Genomic DNA, 26,462 nt, shown 5'->3' on the forward strand with positions numbered 1-26,462 from the left:
TTGGATGTCTTTTTCATTTCAGTTTAAAGTATCCAGCTTCTTCTGTTTTTAATTTGACAATGTTTCTTAACACTAATATGCCTAATGCATTTTGGGCTGTGCCCTTCATCATGGGCTCCTACAAACAGAAGAAACTTTCCTCATTATGAATCCATGACAATGATCCCACTTTTAAAGGCATCCATGCACTCTGGTGCAATTAACTGTGATCAATCAATCATATTGGTATATTGCCAATTTGTATATTGGTGCGCATGCTTTGTAGTGCATTTTGGGGTGATTTAACAACTTACCTGCACTCTGCTGTCAGTGCTCGATACTGCAGCCTGCCCGCCCCGGTCCGACTCGGCAATTATTGCCGTAGAGCGGAGGGCGGACAGGCAAGAGCCTGACAAACTTCCTCACTTCCGCTAGTGGATCAGGTAGCGGTCTAGCCTCCCACAAGGAGGGGCTATTTAGGCAGCGAGGAGCTGCGCGCTGTCCGTGGATAGGGTTGACAGTGGCAGTGTCTACCCGTTCTACTTGAGAACAGACAGCCTGTACCAGGTCAGGTACATAAGAAACCGGGAACAGAAGCATTTAATACTTGTTTTATATTTTTAAATTGCGTCGTGTGGTTGATTCTAATAACCATTCGCTTGACCTGTACATATTTTGTATATTGGTGCGCATGCTTTGTAGTGCATTTTGGGGTGATTTAACAACTTACCTGCACTCTGCTGTCAGTGCTCGATACTGCAGCCTGCCCGCCCCGGTCCGACTCGGCAATTATTGCCGTAGAGCGGAGGGCGGACAGGCAAGAGCCTGACAAACTTCCTCACTTCCGCTAGTGGATCAGGTAGCGGTCTAGCCTCCCACAAGGAGGGGCTATTTAGCCCTCTCGTCGCCCTGAGCGCGCAGCGGTCGCGCGCAGGGGAGCGCCTGAGGACGCGCCTGAGACAAGCCAGAGAGAAGCCCGTCTGTGCCCGTCTGTGCCCGTCCGTGCCAGGACGGGGCCAGGGGCAGGAGACCATGGCTGTCTCGTCTACCATCATGAGAATACCTGATGTGGGCCGCATAACATATTCACCACAGGTACTACGTGACTTATGTCCTAGCATGCCCGACACATGTGCTGTCACTACCCATTTAAATTTAGAAGGTCCTTTTACTTGCCCTAACTGTTTTACATATTTTAGTTCCGAGCTGGTGGTCAAGAGTTCCCTGCGAATGCCAGCGGCAAGGCCTTGTTCAACACCCAATACCGGCCAAATCAAGACTGTCAAAGGTCCCGCTCCTATGGGAAGTAAACATTTGCTATGTAATGTGCGTTCATTACCAAAGCACGCTTCACAGGTGTGGGACCTGATATCCACAGAGAAGCCTGATCTCTGTTTTTTAACGGAGACTTGGCTCAAGCCTCATTCTGTCCCAGCCATCACTTTAGGCATTCCAATGGGCTATAAGATCTCTAGACTGGACCGCCCACATAAAACGGGGGGAGGAATAGCTATTGTATATAGGGAGGAGCTAATGGTTACTATACTGGAGGAAATTAGCTCTCCTCTGATGGAATTAATGATTTTTAAACTTAGCTCCACTTCAGGGGAGAATAGAAGGGGTGCGGTTATATACAGACCCCCAGGCCCGAGTCGGGATTTTTCAATCGCACTTATGGAGGCTTTGGCCCCATTTGTTTTAAATAACCAGAATTTCCTATTAGTGGGGGATTTTAACTTCCACAGTGAACTGGAGACATGTATGGAGGCCAGAACACTTTTTACTGATATGGAATACTTAGGCCTGAGAAAAATGAATCAGGGACCTACACATGAGGCAGGCCATACGCTGGATTTAGTGTTTTCCAACTCATTTTTAAATATGTGCTCATCCCCCACTCAAACAGAATGGACTGATCATTTCATTTTAAAATTTTACACTAATCCCATGTGTAAACCTAGCGTACCAACCGCTTTGGCGACCAAAAGAAGACCATGGCACAAATTGACACAGGATACCTTTCGAGAAGCCTATCAAGCCCCCATAATTAATGAGCAGGAGGGAACAATGCTAACTGAGCTCAATCGCTTTTCTAATGCTGTTAACGAAGCAATTGATAGTACCATACCATTTAAAACGTATAAACCCCGCCAAGCAGCCAGACAAGAAGTCTGGTACTCCGAAGACCTGAGACACATGAAACAAAAAACCAGGAAGCTTGAAAAAGTGTGGAGACACTCTCGGAAGCCGGAGGACAAACAATGCTACCTAACATCTCTTAGATCCTATCACAAGGCAATTAGGATGGCTCGGAAAAGTCATATTGCGACGCAACTTGCAGAGGCTGGGAAGGACTCTAAAGTCCTTTTTCAAATCCTGCAAACTTTTACCAAACCTGTAGCATGCGAGACGGCGGAGATTGCTTCCCAAGAACTATGCGATGGGATCTCTTCCTTCTTCATGAAGAAGATTGATATAATCTATGCTAAGATAATGGCCACGAAATCAATGGAAGTGGCTGATCTCAACAACCCCTCTCACAACAGTGTACAGCTAAATACACAGGCCAATCGTTTAAAAAACGTTCCCCTTATTTCTTTGGAAGAAGTCCTTTCCCTTATAAAAATAATCAAGAGCGGTAGTCCGCAGGACACTGTTCCCGCCCGTATCATGCCTATGCTGGCCGATACTCTTGGCCCAGACATCCAGAAACTTATCGATCTGTCATTAAGCACGGGAGAAGTTCCGAGAGATTGGAAACGGGCATTGGTAAGACCGCTAAGGAAAAATACCACCATTCCTTGGACGGATCTTGCCAACCTGCGACCCATCTCTCTCCTTCCCTTTATGGGCAAGATGATGGAGAAGTTTGTTAATGGACATCTGTCCAGATTTGTTGAGGAGACACATGGACTGGATCCCTCCCAGTCGGGTTTCAGGCCTAGACATAGCACCGAGACCACCTTGCTGTCAGTCGCAGACGATCTACGTATGTACCAGGATGGGGGTTATTCCGTCATCCTGGTTCTGCTGGATTTGTCTGCGGCGTTCGACACCGTGTCACATGACATCATGACCACCAGACTTGTTAACATCGGTCTGGAAGGTGTAGCTCTGGCATGGGTGAGGAGTTTCCTGACAGATCGCACCCAGACTGTCACCCTGGGTGCTTATCGGTCAGAGGAGGTGGGGATCTCAAAGGGGGTGCCACAGGGTTCCTGCTTAAGCCCGACCCTGTTTAATATCTACGTGGCACCCCTGGCAAACATCATGAGATCCCATGGGTTCATCCCAATGTCATACGCGGATGACACCCAACTCCTCTTCCCGTTTAAACATCTTACGGATACGGTCAGGAACTCTTTTTCCTTGGGGATGAAGGCAGTGGCTCACTGGATGGCATCAAACTTCCTGCAATGCAATGTGGCAAAAACGGAGGTGATGCTATTCGGTGAGGCAAAGCTCCTATGGTCCCCAGACTGGTGGCCGCAAGACCTTGGCCCAGTCCCGGAGCCAAAGCAGGTGGTCAAAAATCTCGGTGTGCGTCTGGACCAGGAGCTCTCTCTAAAACAAAACAGCAATCAAGTGGTGGGCTCATGCTTCCACGTTATTGCTATGCTGAGGAAGGTCTTCCCCTTGCTCCCTGACTCAACTAGGAGAACGCTAGTGCAGGCCCTTATACTGAGTCGACTGGACTACTGCAATGGGATGCTCCTATCAGTAAACGAGGGAGTCATTGCGAGATTGCAGGTAGTCCAGAACACGGCAGCCCGTCTTGTTCTAGATCAGCCCCCCCGTACACCATCGAAGCCTCTTCTGAACACCCTACATTGGCTTCCTGTCAAACAAAGGGTGAAATACAAGATAGGCTGCACCATACACAGAAGTCTCCAGAACAAAGGCCCAGAGTATCTGAACAATAGATTCTCTCTCTATAAACCGGTTCGATCCTTGAGATCCAGTGAACAAGGCCTTTTACAAGTTCCAAGAGCCAGAAAAACCAGACAAGGTGGAAGAGCTCTGTCCATCGCTGGACCAAGATTGTGGAACAGCCTCCCTCTCTCATTGAGACTTTGTCAGGAATATCTCCCTTTTAGGAAACAGCTAAAAACCTTCTTATTTCCTAACTAATGACATCTGTTTACCAACTGTTACATGCTGAAAGGTTCTCAAAAGCGCGGAGATATTCCTTCGGGAGATGATCCTAGCGCGATACAAACCCGCAAATAAATAAATAAATAAATCAATCATAGACATTTATAGAGCGCTCTACTTACCCGGAGGGTCTCAAGGCGCTAGGGGGGGGTGCTGCTACTGCCCGAACAGCCAGGTCTTGAGCTTCTTCCTGAAGGCGAGGTGGTCTTGGGTCAGGCGCAGGTCGGTCGGGAGGGAGTTCCAGGTCTTGGCAGCCAGGTAGGAGAAGGACCTTCCTCCTGTTGTCGTTCTTCGGATGCGGGGGACGGCGGCGAGGGCGTGACTGGCTGATCGGAGGTGTCGTTTGGGAGCGTAGAAGTTGATGCGGTTGTTGAGGTAGCTCGGGCCTTGATCGTGTAGGGCTTTGTGTGCGTGGGTGAGGAGACGGAAGGTGATTCTCTTGTTGACCGGGAGCCAGTGCAGGTCTCTTAGGTGTCCGGAGATGTGGCTGTGTCGTGGGATGTCGAGGATGAGTCTGGCTGAGGCGTTCTGGATCCGATTGATTGATTGATTGTGGGAATACATTCAGATTCCTAAAGGATGTGGTTGAAACCCATGACATATCGATTTATTATGACGGAGGTAAAACTGTGCACTGCAGTAAAAAAGCAGTCCACTGTGGTAAAAAAAAAGCTTGCAAAGTCGCGCCTTAATTTATGTAAGATTTATGTAAGAGTTATGAACCAATAAATGTACTGCGAACACAAAGAGTACAGGGCACGAAAAATCCAACGTCCGCTTGCATTTGCGAGTCAGATTTAATTAGGGCAAGCTATTTTTAGGTCCTACTCACCCTTTCTGGGGAGTAGGAAGGAAGACTGACAATTTAACTCTGACTCTGAAAGCAGAGCAAATGTGACAAGATAGCACGATTTAAAGCCAGCTTTATTCCTCACAAAGTGAATGAGCAATAAAAATGCCTTTTAATCTTGTTAACTTGTCACATTTTCTCACAGAGGTCAAGTGAATTACAGTTAGGTTGAGTAGATTTTTGAAGTTACTAGACCTGCAGGTCTAGTGAGAATTGTTAGGTTTTTCGAGCCCTGGAGTACCCTATCCAATACCCGGCATGCTTTACCTGCATAAATTCATAGTGACCCATCCGTTAACATACCTCATCGGTATACCGAATAAACCTCCATCCGTATTAATATCCCGTTGCTGTGTGACAACAGCTTCCGTGGTTAATCTTGGTGTGTCAATTAAAGTAGACCGATGCAGCGTGTTGCGTTGTCAGTTTCATGTAAAGTGAATGTGAACGCTGACCCGGATTTAATACCTGTAACTCCCCCGGAAGTGAACCAGCTTTCGTGCCGGGATATGTAGTTGTGTACATGAGTTGATTATTGTTAAGGTTTAAGCATTTTAGTGCGTTTAAATGTCAAATATAAACAGAGCCTTGATGCAACTAGTGACAAACACGGTATGAATAATGTACCAAATGTGTTTCGTTGAGGTTAACAATAAAGTTATATCCAGAAAAAAATAATACTTTGTTTACTCGTGTACTCGAGATGTCAAGAAGCATATCTAGGATTAATATATCTAATGCTTACACAATAAAAAGTTTGCCATAATCACTGATAGTTCATTTCTGCCTAATGTGTATAAATGTTAATTCAGTATTTTTATGGTTGTAAAATTTATGTGTAACCAATAAAGTTTAGAGAACCTGGTAGAAAGAAAATCCTTCCAATGCTGTTATATTAACTAATGTCTTTCACCTGCGTCCTAATAAGAATGTGTGTATTCTGGTGAAAAATATGTGCTTTCTGATAAAACATAACACGTAATGTGAAATATAAGTGGGTATACAAGGGTATTATGATGTCACAATAAGAGTTTACTACATATACTATACTACTGCCACCATTTGAAGTATACTTCAAAACATGTCTTGCCACCACTACCTCCATGGTATGTCACGTATTTTGCAAGAGTTGATATCAATTCATAAAAAAAACAACTAAGGTCCATTAGCTCATTTAACCCCTTCGGGTTGACTGTATTCAGTCGGTTAATCCAATAAATATCTTTTAGTAGTAGAAATTTGCTGTTGTCTCTGCTGGCCTTAACTGGAATTTGCTCGAGGATTAGAAACCTGATGTGGCTGATGTTGTGTTGATGGGAATTAAAATGAACCACTACAGAGTATTTTTGATTGTTCGTTCGTATGTTACTCTTATGTTCCGTCAGGCGTGTCGGTATTTCCTTCCCTGTCTTTCCCACATTGCAAATACACATGGACATGTAACATGGAATGTTACTGTCCAGTCCAGTAACATGGGTCGTTATTGGAATCACATGTAGATGTTACTTTTAGTTTAATCTTTGTGCCTCGAGTTGGGTGTATCAATATATTACCTTTTATAATGGAGTTGAAGTTGTCACAATTCATGGATGGCAAGGTTCCTCAATGAACTTTGGATTCTTGGTCCAAACTGTCATTTAAAAGTTGTCCCAGGTTCTTGGTGCAAAGATAGGCAAATCTAGGTTGTTGGCCAAACAAACCTTTAAACTCTTTCTCTGTTCTTAGCATAGGTATTGCTTGTTTGATGCTGTGACTGTGAGTTGAAAATATGGATACAAAGGCCATTCGATTTTCATCATTGTTTTTACTCCTTTCCTGGATTATCAAGAAGTCCCCTTGTGTTTTTGGAGCAACTTTGTGAATAGCTTCTTGTAAGATTTGATTTGGGTAACCTCTTTGTTTAAACTTCTGTACCAAGATGGCTGAGCTGTTGTTGTATAATTGATTATTGGAAGAAATTCGCTTTAGTCTTAACAGTTGTGAATATTGTAAATTTGTTTGAATGATTACTGATGGAAACTCGTGTAGTGCAATAAGTTATTGCGATCGGTTGGTTTGGTAAAAACACTAGTGGTTAAATGGTTGTCTGTTTTCGTGATTTGGACGTACAGGAATGTGATAATACTTGTACTTATGGTTGAAGTAAATTAAATTCTGTCATCAACTGCATTTAATTTCTCAATTGCGTGTGACAAATCTTCCTCAGATCCTTTCCAAAGAATAACAAGCATTTACAATGCAACGGTTTCGCCTTTGGAAAAGTTTGAGCTATTGGCATTGTAAATGACAAAATTTGTATTTATGTGTTGGTTTTGAAAACAGATAAATAAATGGCCTTGTCATTTACATTGCTAATAGTTCTAACTTTTCCAAAGGCGAAACTGTTGCATTGTAAATGCTTGTTTTTAAATGTTCTCAGGGGAACCTCCCCCAAACCTCCATCAGAACAATCGAGCTCGCTCACTTTAATTGCTTGCATGCCAAAAAATATTAATTGGTGTTGTGCCTCACCAGATTTAAATTCCACCAGCCGCCACTGCCATTAACAGATGTCGAGTCAACCTGTAATGACTTGTGTGCTCCTGGGGAAGGTGTAACCTGTTTCTGTAGGGTAGTATTACAGTTATCGGCTTGGAGAGCACACCGGGGCACCATTAGTCTCTAAATGAACTGTGGTCCTTAACTGTTACAGGCAGATGAAAACACGTTATCTGTGTATCAACGTTTTGTGCACCCACTATAACTATGTTTGACTTGGTGTGGTACTGCTGACAACAAAGGCAAGTTAAGCACTTCTCTCCCAGGAAGTGGACACCCTGCTAGATCCTTAGTACGTGAATGTGCACCACGTGTTTGTACTCCGAGAACTGGACAGCCTCTGCTGCAGCTCCCACACCATGGAAGATCAGCAAGCGTCAATAAAAAATATAAATACGTAATGACTAAATGCATTTTTTTAAAACTTAGAGCAGCTTGTATTCTATGGTACACAGCATACTTATTAAAAAGTCTGAATGAGTGCAAGTAAGTGGCCTGTAAGTAGCTATGCTTTGGCAAAACAAGCCGTTGTTGCAGAGATGACGGAGGGGAAAATGCAAATTACAACAAGCACTCACCTGGGGAACAACGGAGCCCAGCACGGAGCGGGCATTTCGGCAACCACGGCCATGTGCGCTCGAAAAACATGAAGCAGGGGGGGGGGGGCGGGAACGGACAGCGGTCTGGTCTCTGGGTCCGGTGTGGACGTCAGGAGGGAGCGCAGGCTACGGAGAGTACCAGGGGCGCCCAGGGGACAAAGAGCGGTGCGAGCCTCGCTGGAAACGCGGCTCGCACCGCGGCTGTGCTCACACGCTGCGGGACTCATGGGGGTGGCTGCAGCTGGGCAAGGGCGATGCGAGAACTCCATTGTCTGCCGTGAGCCGGCTGACTAATCTTCCGTCGTGGGACCCAAAAAAAATGGCGGCCAGCAACTCCTGAATTTTTCAGATTGGGGGCGTGTTTACAGGGGCGGGAACGGCGCACAGACAACGGGAGGGGGCGGGAAAGGGTAATCAAAAGGCAGAGCACTCACCTGGGAACGCCCAGGGAAAAAATCTCGGGAACGCCCCCGAATCTGGTCGGGCCTTGACGAACAGATCTCTGTTCCAATGGCTAGCCTCCATTTATGGAGCTAGCCAATGGGACAGGGGGGCGTATTCCATTTTCCTTACTGAAATCAAGAGATTTCTCTGGAGGCGGAGCTAAGAGCTCCGCCCTCCAGCGAAACCTAAAAATGCATGTGAGCCGACCTCCAAAACATTCACAGATAAAATTGAAGTCCATGCTGACATTGTTTTTTGCGGAAAAGTATAACGTTTTGTCTTGCTGGTTATATCGGCTCAAAAAGAGAGAACGTAAAAATCCTAGATGAGTCCAACATACTCCCCATAACCCGACTGAAAAAACATGTACCCAACTATTTACTAGAGAATAGATTTATTAGAGGAGTGTAGCACTCCACCCCCTCCCCCCTACACACACACACACCGAAGCTACACCCCTGGATATGTATATATTGAGTGTTAGCTCAGTAGTTTGACCACCTGTTGCAGAGTGTCGTCCACACAGGCCAAGGGATTCGGCATTTTTCATTTTGGGGGCCAATAAAATGAATACCAGAGTCCACTTCCGCAAGGCGCATAAGTTACTTAAATGGTGATAAGGAATACGCACAGATGGCATGAGCACTATTCCGTTTTGAAATAGTCCCGCCCATTTTTATACACTCGGATGAGGCAGATCTTTATGAACCATCCTGGTCAGGTGAAATTCATTATTTTAATTTCAATTGGGTTTATTGAACTTAAAAGCCCTCTGAAAAAGCCCTTTGGCTGATAAGCGCTATACGATTGTGCAATTATTTTTTATTATTATAAGAAAACTAGGACTGGGTGTAGCAATGCACATATCACACCGAGTCAGCTAGACACACGTGACATGGGTAAATTGTGTGTGTGGGCTGGGGTGGGGGGGTATTTCTTTCGTAGTCCGGTATGGGGGGAGGGAAAACAAAATTACTTGACAGCTCGGTTTCAGTTCCCTGTAAACCCCTCCCCCGCTGGGGTGCATAGCCATTAGGAGGTTAACCTAAACAGAGTCCATGGAAATGTGTGGGTAAACTCGCCCCAAACCTCAGTGGGCGGGGGAACGGGAGGGCCATTGGGGGTGGTGTGAATAACCAGCCCAGCAGGCATGCTAAAACAGCCTCGGGAGCTTCATAAACACCCCAGGGTCTCCGCGTGAAGACTGAAGCTCTTCCCCCGGCTGGGAGCACCCTCGGGCTGTTCCATTTGTGTGTCCCAGTGGGGAAGACGGAGGATTGCAAAGGATGCGTTAGTTGCAGAAATGTCCCGTTGAGTGCCACTCACAAGGCTGAGAAGCACCACATATACTGTTGATGTCACCTGTGACGCTGTTAGAGGTGTCTGGGGAGATGCGAAGCGCTAGATGCAGTATCGACATGTACTGTGAGGCTAACAGGGTGACATGAACTGGATGTATATATTTATTTACATAGCGCCTTACTATTCCTGTCGAGGTGTTGACTTGTGCTGTATCTCACAGGCGCTAGAAAGCACCAAATGTGCCTCTCGGGCGACTGAGATGCGAAGCGCTTGATGGAGGAGTGTCCGGCGGTGTGATTATGTTAGTTACACAGTTGTAAGACGGTGAGGCATGGGACGGCAGTGCTATGACACAGGGGTAAGAAACTGGTGGGGGGTCACAAGAATGAGAAGCGGCTTCTAATATGGCCGTTGCGGGAGGCTTTGGGGGCGAGAGGTGAGCTGTGATGCAGTTATCACTGCTGAGTGGATGAGGTGCTGTAATGCCCCGTGATGGGATGCCCTGGAAGGAAACTGAGGGAGCGGGCAGCATTAAATCTAAGCTATGGCGCTTGGGCACAGTTACCAGATGCCCTGGTGCTGGGAGAACTATATATACTGCTGGCGTTGTTATGTCTTAACTACATTAAAAAGTAAAAGTATACCTTGTTGGCAAAGAGAGAAATCAAGTTAAATTTCGGGGGAGCGAGCAACTTTGTAAGAATTAAGTTATAATTTCACAGTATATTTTGGGGCGCCGTTTCCTGACCACATGGAAGAACGAATCCAAAAATTGGCCTTTGTGGTCTAAAATATGACCCCAGTGACGAGTTAACTTAATAGGGTGTGAAATTTTCAATGTCGAGTCCTACTGTAAATGTTTTTACAACAACAATGCAATACATTCATGTGCTTGGTGAACGCCAGATGGGGGAGATGCGTTTAAACAAGGTAGTAAACGAACACCACCGTACCTGTCATAATACTGACCATTTAAACATTTACAACGAATACACCTGCAAACGGAATTGAGTAACTCTTGTACTCATTTTACAAAATCTCATTGAGATGAAAGGCTGAGTCGGATGCCAGCAGAAAGTGTGTATCCCAATGGCAATCTTGCCAGCAGGGGGCAGATTGCACAGACATTCGTGGCATTGTGACATTTCAACATTTCTCTCAATATAATTGGACTTGTGCAAATAAATTAACAGAAAAAATGTGATGGACAAAACCAATAACAAGAAACTGAGGTTACCATTATAATGCTGCAATCAAATAGCATTTGTACAGGTCTAATGAAAAAACAGAACACATGTAGACCACTGAGATATATCCATAAATTAACAAAACTGAAAGAAAAATGGATGTTTCCATCAAGGGTACAAGGAAAGTTGTTCCTAACAAAATTCAGTTAAATGAATTGAGCTGTACACCGTACAATAAAAGGTGCGGCTGATAACACAAGTCTGGTAGCGCGCACCTTAATATTTTCAGACATTATCGTTCGTTTTGCTGTGCATCGTTTTAAACGAGAGAAACACGCGTCGGGGCGTTCGCTTACATGCAAGATGGGTAAGTAGTTATGAATGGCAAATGGGAAATCAGCACCCAAATATGACAGGGCGAGTTAATACACTTGTAGTTATGATACTTTGTAATTTACGAACCCGTGCTCATGCTTAAGGCCACTACAGGACACCGACAATTTCTCTTTTCTGATTGAATCGGCGTTTTCCTGCGTTTAAGCCCTTCGGCGGGGCTCAGCACTAGTTTGGGGAAACTGCTTTGGCCGGATACCCCCTTAGGGGCTCGGGAGGTTAAGAATCAAGAGGATTTCTTCCACGTCAGATAAACTCAAACGGCCCCCGCTTTGATCTCGTCGCTTAAGGAGCAGCAACAATGAAAGGCAACAACAGGGGTAAGAGGCAGCGGCCCCTTTAAGGGCGACAATAGTACCAACAAACAACTCCTTAATCAATGTTGGGCCCGGGACACTCGAAGCTGCCCTTTCAGATTGTAATTCGTGATTGTAAAACAACTGGAGGGGCGAGCGAGCGCTCGAGAGCAGCCATTAAACGCGCAGCTTCATTGCCTTTTTTTGTGTCATGTGTAAACTTAGGGGTACGTAAACGCGAGACCTGGGAGAGCTGTAATCCGAGCAGTGCTTGGAAAGAGCCGCTGCTCATCACAGGGAATACAGGAGAGACAATTAACGGCCAATGATGGATGAAATACAGCAGGGAGACCAACGCCGAAAAACATGAAGCGGGGGGGGGGCGGGAACGGACAGCGGTCTGGTCTCTGGGTCCGGTGTGGACGTCAGGAGGGAGCGCAGGCTACGGAGAGTACCAGGGGTGCCCAGGGGACAAAGAGCGGTGCGAGCCTCGCTGGAAACGCGGCTCGCACCGCGGCTGTGCTCACACGCTGTGGGACTCATGGGGGTGGCTGCAGCTGGGCAAGGGCGATGCGAGAACTCCATTGTCTGCCGTGAGCCGGCTGACTAATCTTCCGTCCTCACACGCTGCGGGACTCATGGGGGTGGCTGCAGCTGGGCAAGGGCGATGCGAGAACTCCATTGTCTGCCGTGAGCCGGCTGACTAATCTTCCGTCGTGGGACCCCAAAAAAATGGCGGCCAGCAACTCCTGAATTTTTCAGATTGGGGGCGTGTTTACAGGGGCGGGAACGGCGCACAGACAACGGGAGGGGGCGGGAAAGGGTAATCAAAAGGCAGAGCACTCACCTGGGAACGCCCAGGGAAAAAATCTCGGGAACGCCCCCGAATCTGGTCCGGCCTTGACGGACAGATCTCTGTTCCAATGGCTAGCCTCCATTTATGGAGCTAGCCAATGGGACAGGGGGGCGTATTCCATTTTCCTTACTGAAATCAAGAGATTTCTCTGGAGGCGGAGCTAAGAGCTCCGCCCTCCAGCGAAACCTAAAAATGTTGTTAATTTATCTCCTGTACATTACAAGATTGTCAGGCCACTCTTGTTGACTAAAGATGTTATCTAAATCGAATCTGTGCATAAAAAAGTTTGCATAGGATGTGGTGGCACAATTTCCCATGGATGTCCCCGGGAGTTGGATGTAAAATTCATCCTGCCATTTAAAATAGCTATGATAAAGCATGAAAGGTAAAAGTTCCCTAAGGAATATTTTTAAGTCTTCAATCCTGAATCCACCAAGGAAGATTCAACCGCTGATAATCCTGAATTATGAGGGATTGACGTGTACAGGGATTTAACATCTATGGTACATAGTATCCCGTCTTTGAATGAATCCAATTCCACGTGGTCACTTTAGAGAGAGAGCATTTCCTTCTTTTTCAAATATTTTTATAAAATGTTCTGAACAAAATAAATTACAACATAGTTTGTAAAGTATACAAAATTGCACTCTTGGCTCAGTGCTATATCTGGGTGGAGCATATAATTAAGCAATCTAACCTCAAGAATTATGTCAAATTATATATAAACAAAAGATGTAAATACAAAACACCAATGAAAATAGAATATTGTACACTTATAGGTGAAGATCCAAAAACCATGAACAATAATAAAAAAAAGAGAAAGAAGAAGAAAAGAAGGAAGGAAAGAAAGAAAGAGAAAAAAATTATGACTGAAGAAATACTAAAGAATAAAGGGAGAAAACTAATAATAATAAAAGAATCTATACCAAACCGATTAGAAACATACTGCTTCATCTGGATATTGGAACTAAATACATATATGAAAAAAAGTACTGCTCCAACAACAATTAATAAGATTAATATGTAATTTGAACCGAGCTATAATTTATGCATCTTTAAGAAATAAAATTGTTTGATGGATGAAAGGATATCGTCAAATAACCTTTTAAAGATATTACCTAAGTAATAACTGTTGTTTATGTGTGGTAAAATATATATCTAGAGTATTCCACTTAGATCTGGTCGAGGGTTTTCACTGAGAATTCTGTAGAGTGATATTATCTGTGCCCCTGAAGTGAATAATCCAGTTAATCCACCCTTTATATGAGGTCTTATGTGTATCTTTCCAATTATTTAATACCATTTTTATTGGTGATATGAACAAGAGGTCTAATGGGGCTTTATCTGCATCATTACGTATAATCACCGTTAGAAAACCAGTTACTGAAGTGGAGAATTCTCTTTTTAGCTTACAATTGAATAGATTTGAGAGAAAATCAATTCAATTCAAAAACTTTATTCGATCATTTTTAAAAATAATCATAAAAGTGCATACAGTACATCACATAACTTACAATTTTAGCAAATTAAAATTTATAGACATTAAGTTAAAGAAGACATACTTTTCCTAACAAATACAGATTTTAAAATATATACAGCAGTAAAAAAGCACACATCAGGTGCATCAAGTGCAAATAAGAGGCTCATGGCTGATTTCATAGAAAATACATTATATTTCTTAAAAAGTGGTTTCAAATAAATAATACGAAATTGTAGGTAGTAAGGGCAGATCAATAGAAAGTGCTCAGTACTCTGCTTTGAGGTCCCGTCACACGGGCATGGGGTTACAGTATGTGACTTGATGTGCGGACAAGCAACCAGCATGTGAACAATCCCCATTCGTAGTCTAGTAAGGACATACTGGTGTGAACGTATAGTTACCATTTTTAGATATTCTGCAAAACCCGGTTCAGCCAGATTATATGTATTGTAAAAACGATGTGTAGAATACTGGCTGGTAGCAGCACTACGCTTTTGTGCCTTAGCCCTCATGTACACAAGCTTTAGCTCTTTTTTTGGGATGTCCAAGGCACTGGAAGGGTTTTCATAGACATTCAGCTTAAAGACATCTTTAAATGAAGTAACAATATAATTGAGCCAGGGAATCAAGTTATACTTGTCCAAGTGGAGGCAATCAATAATAATTTTCCTCGTAAAACTGGTTTGTTCTTTAAGCCAGATAGATCTCCATACCAGTAGGGGTCTAAGGCCGATAAGATCTGATAAGTGCTCCAAACCAACCTCCTGATGGATCAAACTGGTAGAGGCTGAGGATGGTAAACAGAGGAGTTTTTTAACGAATTAATTTTCTTCCACTTGAAGCAAGTTATGATTACAGTGTCCCCAAACCCCAGACCCATAAAGGGCCAAAGCTACACATCTATGGCGATATATGTACAGCATATCGGATATGCACCTGGTGCCCAATTTAGATGCGAATTTAAAAATACCAAATGCACATTTGCCCATTTTTGCCCTGACGTTAGTCATCTCATGAGACCAAATACCCCTCTATTAAAAGTGATACCTAGGTAACAGAATTTGTCAACCACTTGGATCGTTTGATCCTTAAATGAAAATGATCTTAGTTTATTTACTTTCTTTCCTCAAGCCAAAATGAAGGTTTTTGAATTTTTAATCTTAAGTTTTCTCCCATTGATAAAATCCAGAAATTTATTCATAAGTCTCTGCAGCCCGACAGGGGTTCTGGATAAAAGAACCGTGTCGTCCGCGTAAAGCAGAACCGGGATTGCTAAGCCGTCAGCAGACGGAGCATCGGCACTAACTAATCGCAATTCGGACTCTATGGCATTATTAAAAAGAGAAAAAAGAAGGGGGGCGAGGACACATCCTTGCCTAATACCGGAACGTACTCGGATACTAGAGGTACATTCACCCATTTGCCCAAAACGGATCTTAGCAGACAAATTACTATACAAATGTGCCAAAAAATAAATAATTTCGGGTGGGGCCCCCATTTTCAATAAGGTTGTCCATAGTAAACCATGGTCAACCAAATTGAAAGCACTCGAAAGGTCCGCGAAACAGAGTAACAGCGAACCCTGTTTGGCACGCGTATACTTGCCTATAATAAGGTCTAGGTTGATGCTATGTTCTATAGTGCCTAGCTCCTTGCGAAAACCAAACTGGGAATCCGCAAGGATGCCATTGTCTTCTACCCATTCCTCCAGGCGAATCAATACCACCCTGCTCATTATTTTCATGGAGGAGTCGAGAAGAGAGATAGGGCGATAGTTCTTGGCCTCGCCCCTATCTCCCTTTTTATAAATAGGAATAATAATCGACTCTCCCCAGGTCTGTGGTGTAGAGGCCATAGCAACAGCGTTAAAGACCTTGGTCAACAGGGGGCTCCATAACAATACATCTGCTTTGTATAGGTCGATAGGGACCCCATCAGGGCCGGGTACCTTCCCTCCCTTACTACACCGAATGGCGTTATCCACCTCGACGGTTGTAATATTTAGCGGTGTAGGGGGACCGGAGTTCGCAACCGTATCTCTCACTGGGGATATCTCTCCTGGATTGAATATACTAGAAAAGTAGGATACCCAATTTTCCTCGCTTACTTGAGCAGAAAGTACGGGGTATACCTCGTTATGTAGGAATGGACTATTAACAGTATTCCAAAATAGCTTAGTATCCCGGAGTTCCACGGCCTTAGACATATTATCCCACGCTTCCTCCCTTAATTCCTGCTTCCTTAAATTCAGGTGCATTTTATAAGTGCGCCTTAGAGAACTGACCGCTTCCCTGTCCCTGGGTTTACTAGCAAGGGCATTTTGACTGAAGAAATACTAAAGAATAAAGGGAGAAAACTAATAATAATAAAAGAATCTATACCAAACCGATTGGAAACATACTGCTTCATCTGGATATTGGAACTAAATACATATATGAAAAAAAGTACTGCTCCAACAACAATTAATAAGATTAATATGTAATTTGAACCGAGCTATAATTTATGCATCTTTAAGAAATAAAATTGTTTGATGGATGAAAGGATATCGTCAAATAACCTTTTAAAGATATTACCTAAGTAATAACTGTTGTTTATGTGTGGTAAAATATATATCTAGAGTATTCCACTTAGATCTGGTCGAGGGTTTTCACTGAGAATTCTGTAGAGTGATATTATCTGTGCCCCTGAAGTGAATAATCCAGTTAATCCACCCTTTATATGAGGTCTTATGTGTATCTTTCCAATTATTTAATACCATTTTTATTGGTGATATGAACAAGAGGTCTAATGGGGCTTTATCTGCATCATTACGTATAATCACCGTTAGAAAACCAGTTACTGAAGTGGAGAATTCTCTTTTTAGCTTACAATTGAATAGATTTGAGAGAAAATCAATTCAATTCAAAAACTTTATTCGATCATTTTTAAAAATAATCATAAAAGTGCATACAGTACATCACATAACTTACAATTTTAGCAAATTAAAATTTATAGACATTAAGTTAAAGAAGACATACTTTTCCTAACAAATACAGATTTTAAAATATATACAGCAGTAAAAAAGCACACATCAGGTGCATCAAGTGCAAATAAGAGGCTCATGGCTGATTTCATAGAAAATACATTATATTTCTTAAAAAGTGGTTTCAAATAAATAATACGAAATTGTAGGTAGTAAGGGCAGATCAATAGAAAGTGCTCAGTACTCTGCTTTGAGGTCCCGTCACACGGGCATGGGGTTACAGTATGTGACTTGATGTGCGGACAAGCAACCAGCATGTGAACAATCCCCATTCGTAGTCTAGTAAGGACATACTGGTGTGAACGTATAGTTACCATTTTTAGATATTCTGCAAAACCCGGTTCAGCCAGATTATATGTATTGTAAAAACGATGTGTAGAATACTGGCTGGTAGCAGCACTACGCTTTTGTGCCTTAGCCCTCATGTACACAAGCTTTAGCTCTTTTTTTGGGATGTCCAAGGCACTGGAAGGGTTTTCATGGACATTCAGCTTAAAGACATCTTTAAATGAAGTAACAATATAATTGAGCCAGGGAATCAAGTTATACTTGTCCAAGTGGAGGCAATCAATAATAATTTTCCTCGTAAAACTGGTTTGTTCTTTAAGCCAGATAGATCTCCATACCAGTAGGGGTCTAAGGCCGATAAGATCTGATAAGTGCTCCAAACCAACCTCCTGATGGATCAAACTGGTAGAGGCTGAGGATGGTAAACAGAGGAGTTTTTTAACGAATTAATTTTCTTCCACTTGAAGCAAGTTATGATTACAGTGTCCCCAAACCCCAGACCCATAAAGGGCCAAAGCTACACATCTATGGCGATATATGTACAGCATATCGGATATGCACCTGGTGCCCAATTTAGATGCGAATTTAAAAATACCAAATGCACATTTGCCCATTTTTGCCCTGACGTTAGTCATCTCATGAGACCAAATACCCCTCTATTAAAAGTGATACCTAGGTAACAGAATTTGTCAACCACTTGGATCGTTTGATCCTTAAATGAAAATGATCTTAGTTTATTTACTTTCTTTCCTCAAGCCAAAATGAAGGTTTTTGAATTTTTAATCTTAAGTTTTCTCCCATTGATAAAATCCAGAAATTTATCCATAAGTCTCTGCAGCCCGACAGGGGTTCTGGATAAAAGAACCGTGTCGTCCGCGTAAAGCAGAACCGGGATTGCTAAGCCGTCAGCAGACGGAGCATCGGCACTAACTAATCGCAATTCGGACTCTATGGCATTATTAAAAAGAGAAAAAAGAAGGGGGGCGAGGACACATCCTTGCCTAATACCGGAACGTACTCGGATACTAGAGGTACATTCACCCATTTGCCCAAAACGGATCTTAGCAGACAAATTACTATACAAATGTGCCAAAAAATAAATAATTTCGGGTGGGGCCCCCATTTTCAATAAGGTTGTCCATAGTAAACCATGGTCAACCAAATTGAAAGCACTCGAAAGGTCCGCGAAACAGAGTAACAGCGAACCCTGTTTGGCACGCGTATACTTGCCTATAATAAGGTCTAGGTTGATGCTATGTTCTATAGTGCCTAGCTCCTTGCGAAAACCAAACTGGGAATCCGCAAGGATGCCATTGTCTTCTACCCATTCCTCCAGGCGAATCAATACCACCCTGCTCATTATTTTCATGGAGGAGTCGAGAAGAGAGATAGGGCGATAGTTCTTGGCCTCGCCCCTATCTCCCTTTTTATAAATAGGAATAATAATCGACTCTCCCCAGGTCTGTGGTGTAGAGGCCATAGCAACAGCGTTAAAGACCTTGGTCAACAGGGGGCTCCATAACAATACATCTGCTTTGTATAGGTCGATAGGGACCCCATCAGGGCCGGGTACCTTCCCTCCCTTACTACACCGAATGGCGTTATCCACCTCGACGGTTGTAATATTTAGCGGTGTAGGGGGACCGGAGTTCGCAACCGTATCTCTCACTGGGGATATCTATCCTGGATTGAATATACTAGAAAAGTAGGATACCCAATTTTCCTCGCTTACTTGAGCAGAAAGTACGGGGTATACCTCGTTATGTAGGAATGGACTATTAACAGTATTCCAAAATAGCTTAGTATCCCGGAGTTCCACGGCCTTAGACATATTATCCCACGCTTCCTCCCTTAATTCCTGCTTCCTTAAATTCAGGTGCATTTTATAAGTGCGCCTTAGAGAACTGACCGCTTCCCTGTCCCTGGGTTTACTAGCAAGGGCATTTTTTAAGTTTTGTAAGGATTTTGTACATGCCCTGTTAAACCATCCTCTAGGAGCCCCTACTTCCTTTACCTTATCGCTGGTCAGAATCTTTTTCGTAATCTCGTTAATTGTGACAAACCCAGCTAATATACCTGTCAGGCCTATATTAGTGTCAAGACAACATTCCACCTCCTGGAGGCATGCAGACACGATTTTAACCAACAGCTGCTCCTCATTATGCCTCCCCCATTTAATCCTGGGACCATTTGGTCTATGCGGGATTAAGTCCGCCACTGTTCCATGTGACACGCCAGCCTTCTCCCCCCACAGAAACAAATGTATTGTAAGACAATTGTGATCACTAAGAGCTGGATCTACTACTTCCGGGGTGCTACACAAGGCATTTATACTTGCAGAGGCTATGAGGTAGTCTATAATAGTGGCGGAATTCCTTCCCACAAAGGTTGGTACCTGATTACCCTCATTATCTTTTCTAGGCGACAAAATCAGCAAATCCAGTATGAGCAGAAGGGTATTCAGTGAATCACCATAAGCCGTATGTAAGAAATGAGCCTGGTCCTCTCCTCCAAAACCACACACCCTCAAGAAAGAATAAGGACACATGAATATTAAAATCTCCTCCCCACAAGATATCAAAGGGTACAGAGGTTTGCCCACACAAATTGTCAACTGCCGCATCGAGTTCATCGACCACTAAAGAACTGGAATGGTTGAACACATTATTATAATGGTTGATTAGTAAGACATTCCGACCCCCATTATTCTGCAACCATAGTACCTGTGAATGTGAACCAACTGTCATGTGAGTTTTAACTCTCACCGGGAGACTCACTGACAGCAGTCACCAATCCACCTCTGGCTCTACCCATATTGGAACTCTGGGCCGGACAGTTATAAGCAACATAACCATCCAGAAGGATATCTTCAGTAGACCACGTCTCCTGGAGACAGAGGATATCAAACTATGTAACAAAATCCGACCAGCCCAGGCGGTCCACCTTATTACACCACCCTGCGATATTCCAACTCATTAGCTTGTATCCTTTTCCTGGATTACTTGCTTCCCCGTCAATATGAGTTCCCATATGGGGAGGGTGCAAAAACCTATTCAGTGGTTCATCTAAAATCAGGGGGTTAGAAGGTGCCATCCGGGGTGCCATGGGCGATGCCATTGGGGTTGAACTATCATTCAGGGCAATAACTGAATCCGAGTTTACCCCTAATCCCTCATCTCCATTAACCGGGCAACCTAGGATAAGTCCAGTGTCATTATCATGACAGTGACCCGGAAGTCCCTGCTCCCCAGGCTCATTTTGGGGTTCCAATTGGGACTCGTTATATTGTAAACAGGCTTCCCCATGAGGGGTAATGGAACCCGAAGGGTGATTACACCCCATGGACCTCTGGGTGTTGTCATACAATCTCGGGACCTCCGCTTCAGTTCTTCCCATCGGGCTACTTAGGCGTGTTACAGTACTTAAAGTGGTGTCCCTAGGAATCCCCATCATATCAGTTCCGCTGTCAATGCCCTCCGTGCTGAAAGTATGTATTCCCCTTCCCTCAACCCCTAAACTCGATAAACTTCAATCACAATCATCCAATCCATTAAATATGTCGAACCTATTTGTGGTCTCCAATGGCGTGAATGGCTTTAAATGGTCCATTCTCCTATTGGCGGTTGTATTGGACCTAGAATGTACAAAATTCCACTCATAGGGATCAGGAACCGGTACAGAATAAGGCACATAAGGAGGGTTCCTGACATTCTGTATGAATGGGGGGTAGGTATTAGAGTAAGCATGTATTTGCGGGTGTTGAGGTGGGAACACCACGGATCTTGGGTAGAAATACGTCAATGGTCGGGGAATGATGCGGTTGTTAGCATTACCTGGGGGCCAATTTAAAATAAAATGAACAGCGTTTTGATCTCTAAAATTCACTACCACCACATCGCCCTCAATATCCTTAGGTCTACCCCCAACCACTGAAGGCGGCGGACATGCACAATTTCGCCGCTGATGTTACGTGCAATTGGCCTGTATAATCTCAACCAATGCATTATTTTGTTCTTCAGCTGGACGAATCACTCCCGCTTGTTCTCTTCCAGCTCAGGCACCCCTGTAAGAACTACCACGAAAGGCACTGCTTCCGGTGGAAGTTCGGGAAGGGGGGCCCTGTTTTGTATCCCCCGAGTATGCCTGATACTTTTCCCCTCCCTTATTGCAATCCCCAGAGATGCATTACCCAGGCCCTTAGATGGTTTGCTAACGGACGTAGCAGGAGTCGGGTCGGGTTTGTTTGTTGGCAATTTAGGAGGTGGATTGCGTTGCTTATTATTTTTGTTGTGGGGGGGTTTCGGGGTAGCTGGAATCATATTCAATACAGGGTTGGGGGCAGATGTAGTAGGTTTGGTTGGCCCATTAATGGTTTCCTTATTTCCCAGTTCCCGCTCTATTTTCCCTAGTCTTTCTTCCACCTTGTTTAATCTCTCTAGGATTGCCAGGGAATAGCTCCTAATTAAACACTCAATACTATCCAGTGTAATACTATTATGGGCTACTTGCGGCACAGTGTCAGCTGAAGGAATATCAATACTAGCCTCCCTATCTATATGTGTGGAGGATGAGGATGCTGGCATTGGGCCTGATGCTTCGGGAGCAGCTATTGGGGCCTTATCACTCCCAGTACTACTCTTTACCTTTATGCCAAAATCGGAGTGACTCAACTTTTGCTTATGTGGATCCTCCCTTTTCCGCCTTTTTTTATTAGGGGGTGGGCCAAAATTTCTATGCGGTGTAGTTTTCTTAGCCCTATTCCGTATGATTTTACATGGCATAGGTGTAGTGGTAATCAGTACCTCAGTTACAATGGAAGTGCAGGTAAGTTTAGGGGGCGAAGAACCATTCCCAGTTTTCTTGGGGCAGGTGTTGGATGTAGGCGTGCAGTCTCTACGTACGGGAGATACGCTATCCAATAAAACAACACTATCATTACCGTTATGGCTCACAACGATAGGGGGGACAGCTGTAGAAGGTAACTCAGTCAGTGACCTATTTTTCATGCTTTCAATGGAACGACGGCGTTCCGCTCGCCGCTCTTCTAAAGAAATTTCCTTGGAAGCATCAGCGGCAGTCTTTGTAAAATAATTATCCAGAGTTCGACTGAGCAGACCCCCAGACCTGTCCGACATTATAGTGTCTGTACTTAACCCTGACAATGACATTTATAAATGTTTAACACACCAGAAAAAGGAGGGCCTGGGTAAACTTACTCAGAATGTACTGAACGGGGCAATACACAACCAGGGGTTCGTGCCCAGTCCAGTCTCCTCGGGCCTCTGAGGGCCACAGAGGGCCCGCCCTTTGCCCGGGCTTAGCCCCGGGCGCTCCCGCGCCGCGAGGTTTTCAGTTACCTATATACGTGAGAACGTAGAAATAAGGGTGGGGCGGGGCGGTCAGGGAGAGCGGGCCAGGTGTGTGTCGGCCTCGGGGTTGCCGGGACTCCTGGGAGATCGAGTCCCGGTTCCCAGCGCTCGCAGCCCTATCAAACACCAAGCACTCAATCCAAGGTCCGGTGTCAGCAGCTCCGACGATGCGGGACCCGCGCAGCGGGTTCCGCGAGGAGTGAAGTATTTCCCGGTCAAGGCAGCAAAAGTCTTCACTGGTGTCCCACGCACCAAACAGCAAGCAGGGTTTTTAAAGTAGTGAGGATGGGGCGGGGCGGTCAGGGTGAGCGGGCCAGGTGTGTGTCGGCCTCGGGGTTGCCGGGACTCCTGGGAGATCGAGTCCCGGTTCCCAGCGCTCGCAGCCCTGCAGCCCTATCAAACACCCAGCACTCAATCCAAGGTCCGGTGTCAGCAGCTCCGACGATGCGGGACCCGCGCAGCGGGTTCCGCGAGGAGTGAAAGTATTTCCCGGTCAATGCAGCAAAAGTCTTCACTGGTGTCCCACGCACCAAACAGCAAGCAGGGTTTTTAAAGTAGTGAGGATGGGGCGGGGCGGTCAGGGAGAGCGGGCCAGGTGTGTGTCGGCCTCTGGGTTGCCGGGACTCCTGGGAGATCGAGTCCCGGTTCTCTTCCAGGGGATCCTCATCAATAGTCATAAGCACTGAATATTCCCGCCCATGTGCGGGACCCCGGAAACAATATAAAAATATATATGTAAAAACCACATATATCTCGCTCCACATATATGTATGTACATATATTATTTTTCTCACACCAATGCAGCTCTATAACTGAGGCTAAAACAATGTAAACACATATACATGCACTGCAATTAGCAAGGAAGCAAAAGAAAAAACACATTAGATCAAATAACCTTTGAACTTTGTGTTTTAATGAGTAGACCACTCATAAATCCTGAAAATTGCTTGTAAATAGACATTGTTAGCCCTCAGGCTGCATTGCAAAACAATAGCATAGAAAATGAAACCATTTTCAACAAAAACTGGCACCGTGCCTTTAAGGCAGCCATGACCCCAGGCTTCCCATCATGCCTCAGGGGTGACAGTTAGGTCAGTTGTTCTTTCCGGCTCCTTCAGTCAGGACCCTGGTGAAACAGCTCCCTTTCTTTTTGACTTTTTGTCAAAAAATATTCTTGTTATCTACAATTTTTTGCTTTCACTCGACGTCTTTTTGACTTAGGGTGTTACTTCTACCTTTTTTTGGCTTAAAAAAGGTAATTTTTCTGTCAGAGATGCCTTCTCTCTTTGACAAGTGCCCTTCATGTGGAAGGAAGATGGCCAAGACTGACACTCATTCAGTGTGTATCCTGTGCCTACCAGACTCTCACTCATCGAAAACCTGTGAACACTGCCAGGTTTTATCATCCAGAACTCTGAAAGACCGTGAGAGAATTCGTGTTTATGGGCTTTCTGAGAGAGGAAGATCTCCCAAGAAGCAGAAAAGTCGGAAGACGCGGTCGACGTCGAAAGAAGCCCCGACTGGTTCACATTCGGCGTTGGAGAAGCAGTCGACGGCGACGAAGAAGATGTCTTCAGCGTCAACATCGAAGGTACCTCCGCTACAGACAGCGTCGAGGGATAGGTCACCGTCGAAGCAGAAGAGTTCGACGGCGAGCCACCTGACGTCGAAGCAGCATCGTCATGCTATGACGTCGAGGCATTCTCCGTCGACGCCTGGCCATCGGCGTTCGGCGTCGAGCCATCCTCCGTCGACGACTAGTCATGGTCGTTCGGCGTCGAGGGAGCCTCTATCGACACATAGTCGATCGACGTCGAAGCAGCCCACGTCGACGCCCGATCAATGGCGATCGACGTCGAGGCAGCCTCCGTCGCATTCGGGTAAGCGGCATTCGGCCTCAAGGCACACCCCGTCGCCGACAGAGCACCGGCGATCGGCGTCGAAGCAGCCTTAGTCGTCGTCGAGTAGATAACCTTCGACGGCGAGGGGCTCTATGCCGAAGGACACTCATCGTCACCCGAGGTCGGCATCGAGGAAGCCACGGTCGACGTCGAGGGAGCGTCTACCTGCTCGGCGCTCGGCGTCAATACAGCCACCGTCGATGGATCAGCGGAGATCCAGAGAGCGGAGTGTTTCGCAGCTCCTGAACATCTCTCCTGCAAGATCACAGGGGAGGTCGCCTTTGCAGCAGGTGCTGCAGGAAAAGGAGGGTGAACCATTGGACCAGTCAAGTATTAAGGTCTCAGTTAGGTTCTCCAGGATCTGCATCAGCTGCGGAGGTGGGACAATCTCCACTACAGGACCCTCCTGCCAAGAGAAGGAGAGTCACAGAAGAGAGATCTCGTTCCAGTTCTTCCTCTAGATCTATAGTGAACCTATCCTCATCCTCCTCAGCATCTCGCAGTGGCGGATCTTCGGATGGACGAAACAGTGTTTCGGATAGGGAGAGATCCAAGTCCCCTGCAAGATCGCAACAGGACCAAGCGGATCAACCTCCACGATCACGTTCTCCAGTGAAGGATTCCGCACACAAATCTCCTCCTGTTCGTCTTTCCCCACGGTGGTATAGACCTCTTCACCACTGGGCCAAGGACAAGGAGACAGCTGATCGGCTGAAAGCATATCGAGACCAGGCTCATCGCCGTAAGGAACGGTCACGTTCTATGCACTCAAGTAAGAGAGGATCTCGTCGCAGAGACCGATCGCACTCTAGAACGCGCTCAAGTAGAAGATCTAGGTCCAGGAGGACCCGTAGTTCTTCAAGTTCTTCGAGGACCCGCTCTCACAGGGATTACTCTCCGACCTTGACAAACAGTCCACGCTCAAGGATATCTCCAACTGAGGATATTTTTTCATTCCAGGATATCTTGGGCAGGGGAGCCCTGAAGCTAGGAGTGCCTATGACTGCTCCACAGATCAAGACGACAGTCATATTTGAAACCCTACAGCACAGAACGACACCCAAACCTTTGTTGCCGATGGTCCCGGGTATAATGGACCCAGTAAATGAAGTCTTCCTGACGCCGGCAACGGTGAAGTCCGCCCCAGCGAGGATTCTCAAGAAGTATCGTCCTCCTGATGAGGATCTCTGTTCCTCAAATCTGATCCCCCGCCTGATTCAGTAATCATTGCGGCGGCTAGAAAATCCAATGCGGTAGCTTCCTCATCCACGGTGCCTCCGGATAAGGACAGCAAGGTGCAAGATTCCTGGGGGAGAAGAGTTCGTAACACCTCAGCTTCTTTCCTCAAAGTCTCCAATGCGGAAGCGCTGCTCGGCAGATATGATAGATCTCTGTTGGACTCACTTCAGAGATTTTCTGAAAAACTTACTCAGGAGGATAGAAAGGACTTTGAGGAGGTTCTGATGGAGGGCAGTCAAGTCTCCAATCAGATTATAGGAGCGGCGGCAGATGGGGCAACGCTGGCTGCGCATGGTTATGCGCATGGAATCACAGCGAGGAGATCCTCATGGTTGCGCCTTACGGCATTAAAACCCGAGGCTCAAGCCAGGATTCTAAATCTTCCTTTTTCGGGCAAGTCTCTCTTTGGGGCGAGTGCTGATGAGGATATGCAGCGTATGAAGACTGAGTTGGACACCCTCAAAGCCGTGGGGCTTGAAAAGAAAAAGGAATTTAGGAAGAAGTTCCGTTCGGACAACAAGGGAACTTCGAAGCAGAGGGTTCAAACCCCTCAATGGCAGAAGG

At 45.3% G+C, this 26,462-nt stretch overlaps 1 protein-coding gene across 5 annotated transcripts in view; it reads left to right on the forward strand.

Moving 5' to 3' along the window:
• The window catches only part of GJC1 (gap junction protein gamma 1), a 346,863-nt gene that overhangs the window by 185,054 nt on the left and 135,347 nt on the right, over positions 1-26,462 (forward strand). The gene's annotated exons all lie outside the window — the stretch shown is intronic.

This window comes from Lissotriton helveticus, chromosome 5_1, assembly GCF_964261635.1.
Source record: "Lissotriton helveticus chromosome 5_1, aLisHel1.1, whole genome shotgun sequence".
Lineage (NCBI taxonomy): Eukaryota > Metazoa > Chordata > Amphibia > Caudata > Salamandridae > Lissotriton > Lissotriton helveticus.